The sequence below is a fragment of the Ochlerotatus camptorhynchus genome, unplaced genomic scaffold (genome assembly GCF_037179485.1).
Source record: "Ochlerotatus camptorhynchus isolate MF236.1 unplaced genomic scaffold, CSIRO-AGI_Acam_v1.1 ptg000335l, whole genome shotgun sequence".
Taxonomy (NCBI): Eukaryota; Metazoa; Arthropoda; class Insecta; order Diptera; family Culicidae; genus Ochlerotatus; species Ochlerotatus camptorhynchus.
Genome location: NW_027040823.1, coordinates 7,195 through 20,019, shown reverse-complemented (window position 1 = coordinate 20,019; position 12,825 = coordinate 7,195).

The following is a 12,825-nucleotide window of genomic DNA, read 5'->3' as shown; positions in this document are numbered from 1 at the left end:
ACATGGTACCGTAAGCGACCGAAATTCGTACAGGATCAAAATCCGTACACCTCACGCAAAAAATTAGGCGTTTTGTATGATATGTATGGTTTTCGATTAATTTCGGCTTTCAGTCCCGGACGGTATACAAAATCTTTGACGAAGACATCCACGAAATCCACAGGTTAAAGACCACTGTCATTCGCATTGGTAGTCATATAAAGTGTGAGAAGGGTAAAATCTCACCATAGGTGGATACTTTTGGTTTTTTTTTCAGTTTTCTTGGCCTATGGTACACCAAGAAACATTTTATGGGCACCAAAATATTATTTGAGTGGTGTATGATCTTTTAAAATCAGTTGCATTCAATTATGGTGTCATTTGGCGGCAGTTGGAGAAAAAGTATAACCGTCAAAAATCGGGTGTATCCCATTATTGAGGACATCATGCAAGCTAATAGATCATATGATCTGAACCCTTGAATAATTTAGAAGACAGACTATTTTATGTTCATGAGTATGGATTTAGAATGATGAATGTAGGTTTTATGTACACCATTGAACATGTTCCATAGGGAGAACCATTGCTCAAGGGTTATTAGAAATATAGTCAATAATTAACTCCTTACGGTTGCTTACATGTAGATTTGAATGTATATGGTCTAGTGCATTCAAATAAAATATGTTGAAATTTTGCTCTAGCTCAAGCTCAAGCTCTAGCAATTTTGTAAAAAATGTCTTGAAAAGGTTTAATCACCAGCATATTTTTACTTGAATGGACAGAGTAGTGGGTCTGTAACCATTTCAAGAACTCACAGTATTTATTTAATAATTTTTTATTTATGTTTTATTTTTCCAATATAATTTCAGATACTTGAGTATGCGCGCTGATGTTGTTATTAAATTGCGTACTTCATCCCCAAAAAGTAACCGAATGTTACAAGCCCACGGTCATAAACGGGCGTGATGATACTATCGTATTCGCTGATTCAGATACCAATGCTAATACTAAGCTTACAGAGATATACAAACGATATCAGGATTTTGCTCTTCCTCGCTCACCAAAGTTACTCTTTTTTGGCACCCCGACCGAGCTTTTGGGAGTATTCTGAGTCTACTACAACAGCTATTACTACACTGTGTCTTCAGCAATACGAGCAGTTGATACCTACATCAAGTTGACTACAGTTGAAGCATTCCAAAATCAGCATGCTGATTTGGCTATTCATTGCGCGATATATGTACAAGTTGAAGTCGGCAGAAACGTACGCTAGCATCGAGAAGATAGTAACATTCTTAGAAGCTACCAAGAGCACAGAAAACTCAGAATGATGATCGAATGTTTCATTGAGGGATGTTCGAGTCAGTTTGAAACACCAAATGAGTATATCATACATTTAGTCGACCACCACCAAATACCTAGAAATTATCGTATGGTTTGCACTTATGTTCCATGTCAATCAGTTTTTAGTAAATTTTATTCATTTAAGCGCCACATTTTAGGCCATTTCCGAACTAATAGCAATAGCAATGAGAAATCAGATATAGATGTCGTTACACAGTTAGTAAAAACTGTTCGATTAGCAACGTCAGGACCAAGCATAGAACCCACAGCAAGTACCAGTAACTATCAATCCATAACAAGAGAACATCAAATATTTGAAGATTTAATAAGAGAAATAGATACAACCATCGTTAATTTTACTCTGCAGTTACATAAAAAAAAATTAACGAGGTCTGATGTTAGAAACATTTAAAGAGATACGGAAGCAATTTATGCCACACTTGCTGATCGAATTGAAAATTTGCCGTTAAATTTCAAAGATGCCGAAACAGAGTATGAATTTCATATGTATTTGGAAAAGTTGAAAAATACTTTTAGTTTCATTAACACTGACCATAAATTCTTTTGTCACCTGCAACAAAAAGGCTTATATCGACAACCAAATGTGATTATTGTAGAGAATAATCTGCTTACAGTAACAACGATTACAAATCCGGAATACATTTTGACAATAGAATCGAAAAACCATCATGTCGTATTAATGGATATCGAATTTCAAATCAAATCATTTTTTGAGAGTGCAGGTGTATTTGAAGCGACAGTAGATTTTGTAAACACATTAGAAGAAACTGACAGAATCAGAAATTATATTGATGGCAGCACATGGCAGATGATCAAAGAAAAATACCCGGGTGACTACATTTTTCCATTGTCATTTTACTATGATGATTTTGAAATTAACGATAACTTATCATCACACAATAAAAGAGACGTTGTATGTGGTATGTATTATACCTGTTTAGTTACTCCCGAAATATATGCGTCTAAGCTAAGAAATATATTTGTTGCCAGTATTCTTGAAAAGGTAGCAATGAATAATGTTGGCATCAACAAGTTAGTAGAAAAAGTGATTGAGAAGTTCAAGAAGATTGAAGAAACAAGAATCGAAATTGAAAATAACAATAGAAAATTGCTAGCGAGATTTCCTCTTGTCTTACTACAGGGAGACAATCTTGGATTGCATAGTATGCTTATGTTAGTAGGAGGATTTAGTGCTAAGTACTATTGTAGATTTTGCAGAAGGCCAAAAGAAATACTACAAGAGGATGTTAAAGAACATAAGGAAAGTTTACGAAATGAGCAAAATTACAATGAAGATTTAATGGAAGGAAATCAGCGAGAAACAGGCATTAAAGGAAGCACAGAGTTCAAAAAACTACCTTCATTTAAAATCACAGAAAATAGGTCAGCAGATGCAATGCACGACATTTTTTTCAAATGGCGTGTGCAAGTACGGTCTCAAAAATGCATTAATTTATTTTGTACATACGAAAAAATATTTCACTCTAAATGAATTCAACACGCGTCGCAAAATGATAGCAAAACGCTACATGAATCATTGGTGAGAATGCCTGACATAGAAGAGTTTCATGAGAATAAGTTAAAATCGATAAAACTTAGAACTACAGCATCTGAAATGCAAGCATTATGATAAACTGAAACCAAAACATCATCACATGATCCACTACGGCAGCGTTGTAGAAAGCAGCGGTCCGATTGGTAACCTAATGTGTTATAGGCTAGAGGCTAAGCATAAACAATTTAAGCAGTATTCATATGTCACGTCATCTAGAAAAAACATTGGATACACCTTGTGTGTTAAAGCTGGCCTCCAATTTAGTTATGACCTTCTAAATTTGACATTTTTCAAAAATGATAATACGGGAGCATTTGATTGGGTTGATCTTAAACCAAGATCATATTTCTCTAAAATAGTACAATCTGAAGTACAGTCAACCCGGATGAATTTTGAAAAAGAGGTATTATGTTCGCACAATGGTACTGTTTATAAAAATGGATATTTTTTGACGTTTACGGAAGATGGAGTAACTGAACTAATGGAAATTGAAGAGATATTAAAAGTCGATTCCTTTTTCTGCATTGGGGGAAAACTGTGGGAATGTGGAATGTTCAACAATAATTTCCTTGCTTACGAGGTACACCATAGTACAAAACTTTACAAAATTTTGGAACTGTCTATGTTTGATGGACCGCCATTAATGATTCATACTTCAAATAATAAGCTCTATTATAGAAAAAAGTACAACTTTATTCACGAAGCCAGTGATGTTTGATTAATAATTTAATTAGAAGATTGTAAAAACAGGATTAGAGCATCCAGGGCATAGGTTAAGCTATCTTCTACGATTAATATACTGTACAAACAATATGAAAATGTAAATTAATGTATCAAAATTGAAATGTATCGTGTTTATCATTTTTACATACTGAACCCCGTTCAATAATTATCTTTTAAGTAGACCGTAGTTCTGTATATTGAGTTTCAAGCGTATCAGATAACAATTTTTCTGTTTGTACGATACTATTGGAATGTGTATGACTACAATTTGCTTAAATGAAATTCTGTTATCTATTTCAGAGCAACAAATCAACTTGGAATCCAATAGTTATACTATTAGATTGCTACAAGGTCTTTCATCAAATTCATGTGCATCGTGTTTAAATTTAGCATGTGTGGTAGAACATATTCATATGCAAAACATTTCATGGTAATAAATCATGCACATGACTTTGACATTTAAATCACATGAAATTCATGTGTGCTGTAAGTGAATGGAGCATGGATAAGGTATGGCTGATTTCATAAGTTAGACAGTTGAAATGAATGTGTTTGCCACATTGCGCCAATTCAAATGTGAAACACATCAACGGCGCGTGTAGATTTTTTAAGTGTGGAGGCGGTTGACCAGCGTTGCCAGATTGTTTTAAAGCTTATCGGTATCAAGGGTGTTAAAAAAATCGGCATTTATCGGTATTTAATATTTAATTAATTTTATATTTTTGCCGTTTTTGAAAGCGAAAATTCTAACGATGGTGACGACTTGACAGCCACAACAACGACTAAACTATTGACAATAACGACAAACAATAAAGCCCGATTCAAAGTAAATTTGGACGCATTTAAGTGATCATAACTCAAGAATTAAACAACATACACGGTTGATCAAAACGTCAAACAAAAGGGTATTTATTCAGCTTTCAAACGATATATAACAAGTTATTACATTTCATCGTTTCGAACGAACTGTCGCACTTTACTTGTGATCGATGCCATCATGATCTGCACAGTTGCTGGTGACACTGTACCGGCGAACTTATTCCACTTTAAACGCATTTGTTGTGCATTTGGCACTTCTTTACCGCATCCTCGAAGTTTTCGCTTGACAATTACCCAATATTTTTCGATCGGTCTGAACTCAGGGCAATTCGGAGGACTAATCTCTTTGGCGACGAAATTAACATTGCTTGCAGCATACCATTCTAATACCTCCTTAGAGTAGTAGCAGCTAGCTAGATCCGGCCAAAACATAACGTTAGTCTTGTGTTGTCGAATGAAGGGTAAAATCCGCTTTTTCAGACACTCTTTAATGTAAACCTTCGACGTCATTGTGTGAGATGTGATTTTAAGGCCACAACTGCAGATTCCTTGCCAAATCATTAGTTTCCGAGCAAACTTATCAGCAAAAACAAATTTATACCTGGAAGGGACATCCCCACGACCAGTTGACAGGTAAAATTTTCGTCCGGGGATTTGTTTATAATCCATTTTGACATATGTTTCGTCATGCATTAAAATACAGCCATCAAATTTCGTCAAAACTCGTTCGTACAGTAATCGTATTCGCTTTTTGGCCACTAAATTTTGTTTCAGGAAGCGATTCGGATGTTTACTGGCACAAAAAGACTTATATCCTTCTCTCTTGAAAGGATGTTACGCACGGTGAAAAAGTTGGAATCGTATTTCTTTGCCAAATCACGTATGGAGACACCAACACCTTTCTCCAGACCACGAAGGGTTCTCTAGATGTTTGTGCACAATTAATTTTCTATTCTCAAGTTCCATGATCCGTAATTTCGGGATGCGTCGATCAATCGAGAAAAACTTTTCACCGATTTCTTCGTCAATGAAACATCAACAAATGCCTGTCAAACGTTTTTTGTTCCAACCACCAGGGTCGCGCTGGTGTATTAAACCGTGCGTCCAGATTTACTTTGAATTGAACTTTATTTTCACTTGAAAAGGCCACAACCCATGGCAGAAATGTCGAGCAGATTACATCGTAGTCGTGGCACTGTTTTAAGACTGAGAAAACCGTTAATCGAAGCAAAATTTTAGCTTTTGTACAATGATCGAAAAATTCCACAAGAAAATTCCGGGGAATGTTTGAATTAGTTTCTGAGCAAAGCCGAAAAAACATCCAGAGAAAGACGAAAGAAGCTCTCCTGGATGAAGTTCGAGGAAAATTCTAAGTAAAGTTGGAAAAACATCCGGGAAACTTCCAAGACACGTATTGAGAAACTTCAATCGGTTGTCAAATCTAAATGAAGCCAGAAAAGTTTCGGAAACCGGAAGTAAATTTCAGAAGTAGCCATTTCCAGAGAAAGCCAAAAGAAGCTCGGAAAACCTTAGAAGTCGAACAAAAAAAAAATAAACCTTTGGCTTATGGTCAAACTTTCAGAAGAAGACGAACGAAATTTCTGGGAGAATTAATTGAACTTCCTGGAGAAGACAAAAGAAACTTTCTGGAGACGCTGGCAGAAACTTCCTAAGGTAGATTGGAAGAAACATCTGAAGAAAGTCGGAAGCCAGAGCGCTTACGGAACAGTCGAAACAAACAACGACAGAAAATTTTCCTTATATTCATAAAACATTAGGAGTTCTCTGGTCATCCTCAAATTGCTCGGAACTTCCATGATTATAATAAGACTACCGGGATATCTCTTATCATCTTTGAAGGTCTCTGGACTTTCTTGAAGATTACGAAATCTCTTAAGTGCTCTCACAATTTTCTTGAATTTATTGTAACATAAGCATTGAAGTTCTCTGATCTTCCCGATTTTTTTAACTTTTAAAACTTATCGACACTGCATTAAAAAGCATAGAACTTCCCATAAAATGTTCTCACAATGTTCTAATGTTCATGTAACTTCCCTTACGTTTCCTAAATTTGCATGAACCCCTCAGGACATTGCAGAAGTTTTCGGACCATATGGCAATTCTTCGTTCCATGCCCGAATATCAGGCAGTTCGAGCATTGGGTGACTCCACGGCCACCTTGAACGGCTTAACAGCCTCGATGTCGTGGGAGAAGTACTCCACCTGTGATTGGTATATGGTCTGTACCGCCTTGTAATATTTCAATGCCGGAACCATCAGTTTGTATCCTTCCGTGCACAGCTGGATGGTGCACCGGACACCCTGCGTGACGAAGAAGTTTATTTTTTCCCGCAGTCCGGGAAGGAAGTCCTTCACGTAGAAGGGCGGCATTCTGTCCATCTTCGGCGGTTCTGTTGTTTCCGTCACCGGTTCTGCACCGTCCTTCAGAACGGAGAACCGATTGTTGTCGAGCAGCTTATTCGCGGCTGTCGCACTGTCACTGTTGTCTTCAGGCCTAGACCGTTTCCCTGATCACGTTCACTGAATTACAGTCTGTTTTAGACTTGCAGAATAGCTAATTAGGCCCCTCCCTTTTGGAGTATTTTTCGTTAGAGCGTTCCTAGTTGCAAGTATATGGCAGCCAACTCCCCGGCAAGGTGACAGATAATCTTAGTTTCACGTACCCACTTGCAAATAGTAGATGTCGCCACACAACGTAAACAAAGGGACTGCCCTTCACCGCCGCAATGGTATTTCTCTATGGGAAGGCAACTTTTTGTTTCACCATGTGTGGATGTCAAGCAACAAGCAAGAATGCCATGTGAAAAGAGCGATTTATGATTTTCGTGGTGAAATGAAATAAATCCAAACAAATTGGAACAGATTGATGGAAGTTTTTCTTATATAATCAAATAGAAATAAAAACACATTGGTTAATTCTATTATATTTTGCTCTTGAATATTATCAGTCTTGAGAATAATGTTTCTGAGCATACTTGTGCGGTGAAGACTTGCAATAAAAAGCCGTATTATTAAAAACAGTTTACTTCCCCATCTTTCTATTGAGGGGTGAAAAAAAATACAAAATTGATTCTTATTCGCGGTGAGTAGCAGGTTTGCTGTGTGAACACTAACATTTCGTATATTCATTCAAACATGAAGAAATAAATAAAATAAATTAAAATAAGCGTCTCTCAACAAAAGATATTCATAATGAGCTTCTAAAACGAATAAATTTCAGTGATTGTCTTTTGTTACACCCGTCCGTTTAATTAACATTGTTCCCCACCAACTTGAAGTTTCAAGAAACAGATGAGGCTATCTGATTTTATGTTCAGTATTTTATTTACTTTATTTACATATCTGCATTCGCCCTATTCATATAACACTTCTGAAATTCGTGAGTTTGACAGAACCACCAGCACCAAATTTTCGGAGTACACTGGAAATGTACTGGACTTGTCAAGTTGCCCCCGGGTTGATGGCAGCATTCACACCAAACCAAGACGTGCTCCGACCAGCATAGAATTGGATTGTTGTGAAAGAACAACTAGCGCTACTTGGCTCAAGTCAATGCCGACCGGATGACGGCGACCTAGTCATGCTGCCTTTTGCGCGAAGCCTTTCCTCCAGTCGATGTGGGTGCATTCGTTGTCGTCGTCTTCGTATTGGTTCCGAAAGGGTGCTGTTCCACTTATACGTCGTGTCCGACGATTATCCGTCCGTTGCTCGAAAGCAAATGACGAAGAAAATGAATTGGCAAGCGTTTTTATTACGGCTGCTTTTCTCCTCCCTCCCATTCATTGGTGAAATGGTGAGCAATCAACCGAGCGGTGAGCGATGAACTGAGCGGTGAGCGATGAACCGAGCGGTGAGCGATGAACCGAGCGGTGAGCTCGCTCATGTGAGCATGCGCAATGTGTCGTGTGTTCGATTTGCGCTCTATCGTTACGTCTGTGTTTGGGATTTTTCGTTGCATGTCTGAATTTTTTTTAATGTTACCCCCAGTATAGAAATTAAAGACGTAGTCCTACGTCAATAGGAATAACTATAGGAATATTTTAAGATCGGGAACGATGTGTATCCGATGTGTTTCTAAAATCTAGGATGGTGACTTCCGGTTTGTGAGAAACTGTCAAATAGCCTACAAATTGGCCTCCCTTAGCTCAGTCGGTAAAGGCGCAGCTACAAAGCAAGACCATGCTAGAGGTGGCTGGGTTCGATTCCCGGGCCGGTCTAGAAATTTTTCGGGTTGGAAAATTTCTCGACTGCCCTGGGCATAGAGTGTGATTGTACTTGCCACACAATTATACTAATGCAAAAATGGTACAGGCATCGAAAGCTCTCAATTAATAACTGTGGAAGTGCATCTAGAACACTAAGTTGAGAGCACGCAATAAGCTAATATGCGATATGCAATAAGCTTGATATGCGAAGAAGAAGAAAGAAGAAGCCTACAAATTGAGAATTTTCAGAATGAAAACAAGAACAACATGTGAAAAGATCATGTAAGCTTTTTGTAAACAAACCTTATTATCATTCCTTTTTTCCGTCGGTCTCTGTTCCGCAATCTAGTGCCCATCACTGACGGACATCGATTGCCATACATTGACAGAAATAGAATGTGCAGGAAGACAGCTTCCACACCTACGTAGGATATCGCAGCCATTCAACACACATGGGCCGGAAAAAACGGCTTTACTTCCCTTCCGAAGGAAGACGTGACCAGAGATTTTTATGCCTGAGAAAAATCCCACCGACCTCGGCTGGGATTGAACACAGACCCATTGGGGTGAGAAAGCAGTCACGCTTACCACTACATCACCGGCGCCGGCTAAACACAAACCTTCTTATGCCCTTTTCTCGCCACCATTATGACTCCAGGGGAAACTTTCCCCTTCCCGATTATGTTGTTGGTATGCGTGGGGGGGCGACCCTCGGATGGTGATAAAAGGGCCTACAAAGGTTTGTTTACAAAAACCTTGTATACCTTTTTCATATGTGGCTCTTGAAAATGAATGATTTACTCCGTTTTGGAATCCAAGATGGCTGCTCCCGGTTTTCTAAGATCTAAGGTGGCGTCTTACGGCTTAAGAAAACATATGAGTGTTTCTGGATCGAAAACAACGATTAGGGACCGGAAATCGATTATCGACGGCATTTATTAATCAAAGATGATTGTTTCCGGGCTTAGGAAAACTGTCAAATACTCACAATATGTTTTTACCGGGGACGGAAATCATTGATTTACGCCGCAAGATGACAACTTCCAGCCCGGTAAATCGATATTTTACGTTATTTTGAAAATGATTTTTGACGGGACATTGAAAAAGGCCGATCAAATTTTGTAAACAAAACTTGCTAACCGAAGAACACCCACGAAAACCAACCACCCCTACCCGATGATGGTGCAGGATTTGCTTCTGGAGAATTCGGTTTTGTAAAACTTCGAGTTCATCATTTTCTCAGTGACGAAAACCTTTGTCATCTTGCTAGCAGCTGCAAGTTCCCTGCCAGATCAAATATTTGCTTGCGAATTTATCCGCAAAAGCAAATTTGAATCTGCCAGGGACACCACCTCGAGCCTTCGCTTTGTACAATTTTGGTCCTGGAAGCTGTCCGAAATCGACCTTCATCATTAATAAGCATGCACCCACCGGACTTGGTCAGCAGGTTGTCATACAGCTTTCGTGCTCGGGTTCTAGCTACGGTATTCTGCTTGAGTGATCAATTTGGTTGCCTACTGGCGCGGTATGCCTGTAAGCCTTTACGGGCGGCATCATGCTTTTTACTCAAATCGCGATCGGGCATATCTGGGATGCTTCTCTGATGGACCTCACACCTGTCCATGGAACTGGCGGTTGGCAGTTCTACTCCGGCGTTTACTTTGAGGCTTCCGATTCGTCGTCAAGGTTTCCCTGTACGTTTTGAGCACGCGCCATACAGTGTTTCTAGGAAAATTCAACACTTAAGCCAGCTTGAACGCGGACCACGATGTATTTTCCTGCTAAATGATTTTTTTCCTCTTGCATGGTGACTGTTTCCAAAGCAAGAGCGTTTTATGAACTGAAAAAATACACTGTTATTGTTATTGTTGCTGTCAACAAATAGACGTCAATAGCTTCCGAAAACGTCCACTAGGAGCGCTGTAATAAGCAAAAGAGTTTGTTGCATTACTAAGTGGGCCTGGCCTAAGTGGGTTCATCTACCGTACCGATTACGTAGAAAATGCACACTGTTGTCAATGTTGTAAAAATCAATGCCTACTACGATTTTCGTTTATGTTAAAAGTACACGGTAAAAAAGCATCATATTTATGTAAAGTGATTTGCTGTTGAATTTGCACTACTTGCCAAGCATTGCAAATCGATGTGCAAATCCCTTGGAAGAGATCACATCGATTGTATTGCACTTCGTTGTTGATGTGACTCGAAATGTCAAGCATACTGCAAAAATCTATCACTTTAAAATTAACTAATTTATCCTTGGATTTCATGTTTGCTGAATATGGATTTAAATGTTATATCACATGTGTCCAAGTGATATTAAACAACATTACAAGGCTTGTAGTAGAAGTAACATTGAGCAATCAATTTGATAAGTTTAACAATGTTTTGTAATAGAACTTATCTGAATAATACACTATTATTGAATACAGCACCAATTTCGCAATACTCGCGTTCTAGAATGCAAATTATTTCGAGTGGAAATGGCAAATTATCGCTTTCTTGCTCTTAATTAATTTGTTGTTGACTAGCCAGGATAAATGCGCAAGCAATGTTTCGCGCGAGCAAATCGTAGGCGAATTCGCTGATAGGGCATGGTTTACAGCGGCGCAAATAAATCAATGTACAGCGGCACTAGCGCACAGAAAAATAATCAACACAGAAATTCAAAACAACCCAAAATTAAGTTCTTTCACTCATATACCATGTTTCATACGGTAACTCCAATTTGAGTTAATCGATTCTAAATTGATTGCATTTAACTACGGCTTTACAAGCCAGGATAAATTACTCGTTCTGTTTTTGACAACAATAGTGAGTGGGAAAGAAACGGAGAGAGGTAAAATAACTTAAATTTGAGTTTAAAAAACCCAAGCGGTGTATACAGAAAAATAAACGCGAAGCCAAAATTTAGTAATATACTATATAGATACAAATCGGTTTATTGCTAATAACATTATTTTTCAGTTCATGTGTAATTATTCTTGTGTTAGAAAATATTCCAAACTAAATCTTTCTTTGAAAACTATGGCTTGTGGCTCGGAAAAGAGCCGTTTTGATATTGCATGGCGCTCCGAAGGACCGTTTTGGTGATGATGTTGGTTTAAAGGGAATTGTGTTTGTCGCCATGAAAAGGACGGTTTTCATTTGATACACATAGTCGTCTGTTGAGCGGCAAGCAAACTACCCGGCTGTTTGCCCCAGGCAAAAGTGTAGCCCTGATATAAGACAGATCTCCACTTTACTTTGCGGCATTAAAAAAATTAAAAACCAGAAAAAAAATATAAAGTCGGAAAATGGAAAAACCATGTTCCCATATTGTCACAGTAAGTTGAAAAAATCCATACAAACAAGATGGCGTTATTGGTTTTTCCCCAGAGCCCTGCAAAATTCACAAAAATACGTATTTATTAAAAAAAAACATTAATTTTATCCTACCACCGACTTTGCGGCAATAAAAAAATATAAAGTCGGAAAATGGAAAAACCATGTTACCATATTGACAGAGTAAGTTGAAAAAATCCATACAAACAAGATGGCATTATTGGTTTTTCCCCAGAGCCCAGCAAAATTCACAAAAATACGTATTTATTAAAAAAAAGTAGAAGGGTCTGTGCCTAGGGGCACGAACGGAAGCTTGACGTAGGACCGCTAGTGGACGGAATAAATGTGAAGAGCATTAAGTTCTTTTAATTGATCAAAATTTGATATGTAATATCTATTATCTCAACTCTTTCCGTTTTTGAATTGTAGGCGATCCAAATTTGTAGTAATCTTTTTCAAAAAGAAAGTTGATTACGAGAATCAATCAAAATCACTTGCACCCCTGCTTCCAAGTTTGTGTGGTCGTTGGGGGCTTGTGGTTCTGAATATGGATAAACAAGCACAGATAAATTCTATTCCAACTCTTTACTGATGTAAGCTTGATGGCCCTGAAAAGGGCCGTTTTATTGAAGAGGACATCCATGGCCACTTACGTTTGGCTATAAGAGATGAACTAGCCTCAGGCTAAAAATCTCTATAATAAAGGAAAAAAAAAAAAAAAAAACTTACGTTTGGCGTGTTTAGAGTAGGTGACAGCATCACTGACCTAATTTTCCACTAACACCTTCAGCACACCTCGTAGATCAGACCGGAGATACGTCAGACACTGCCACG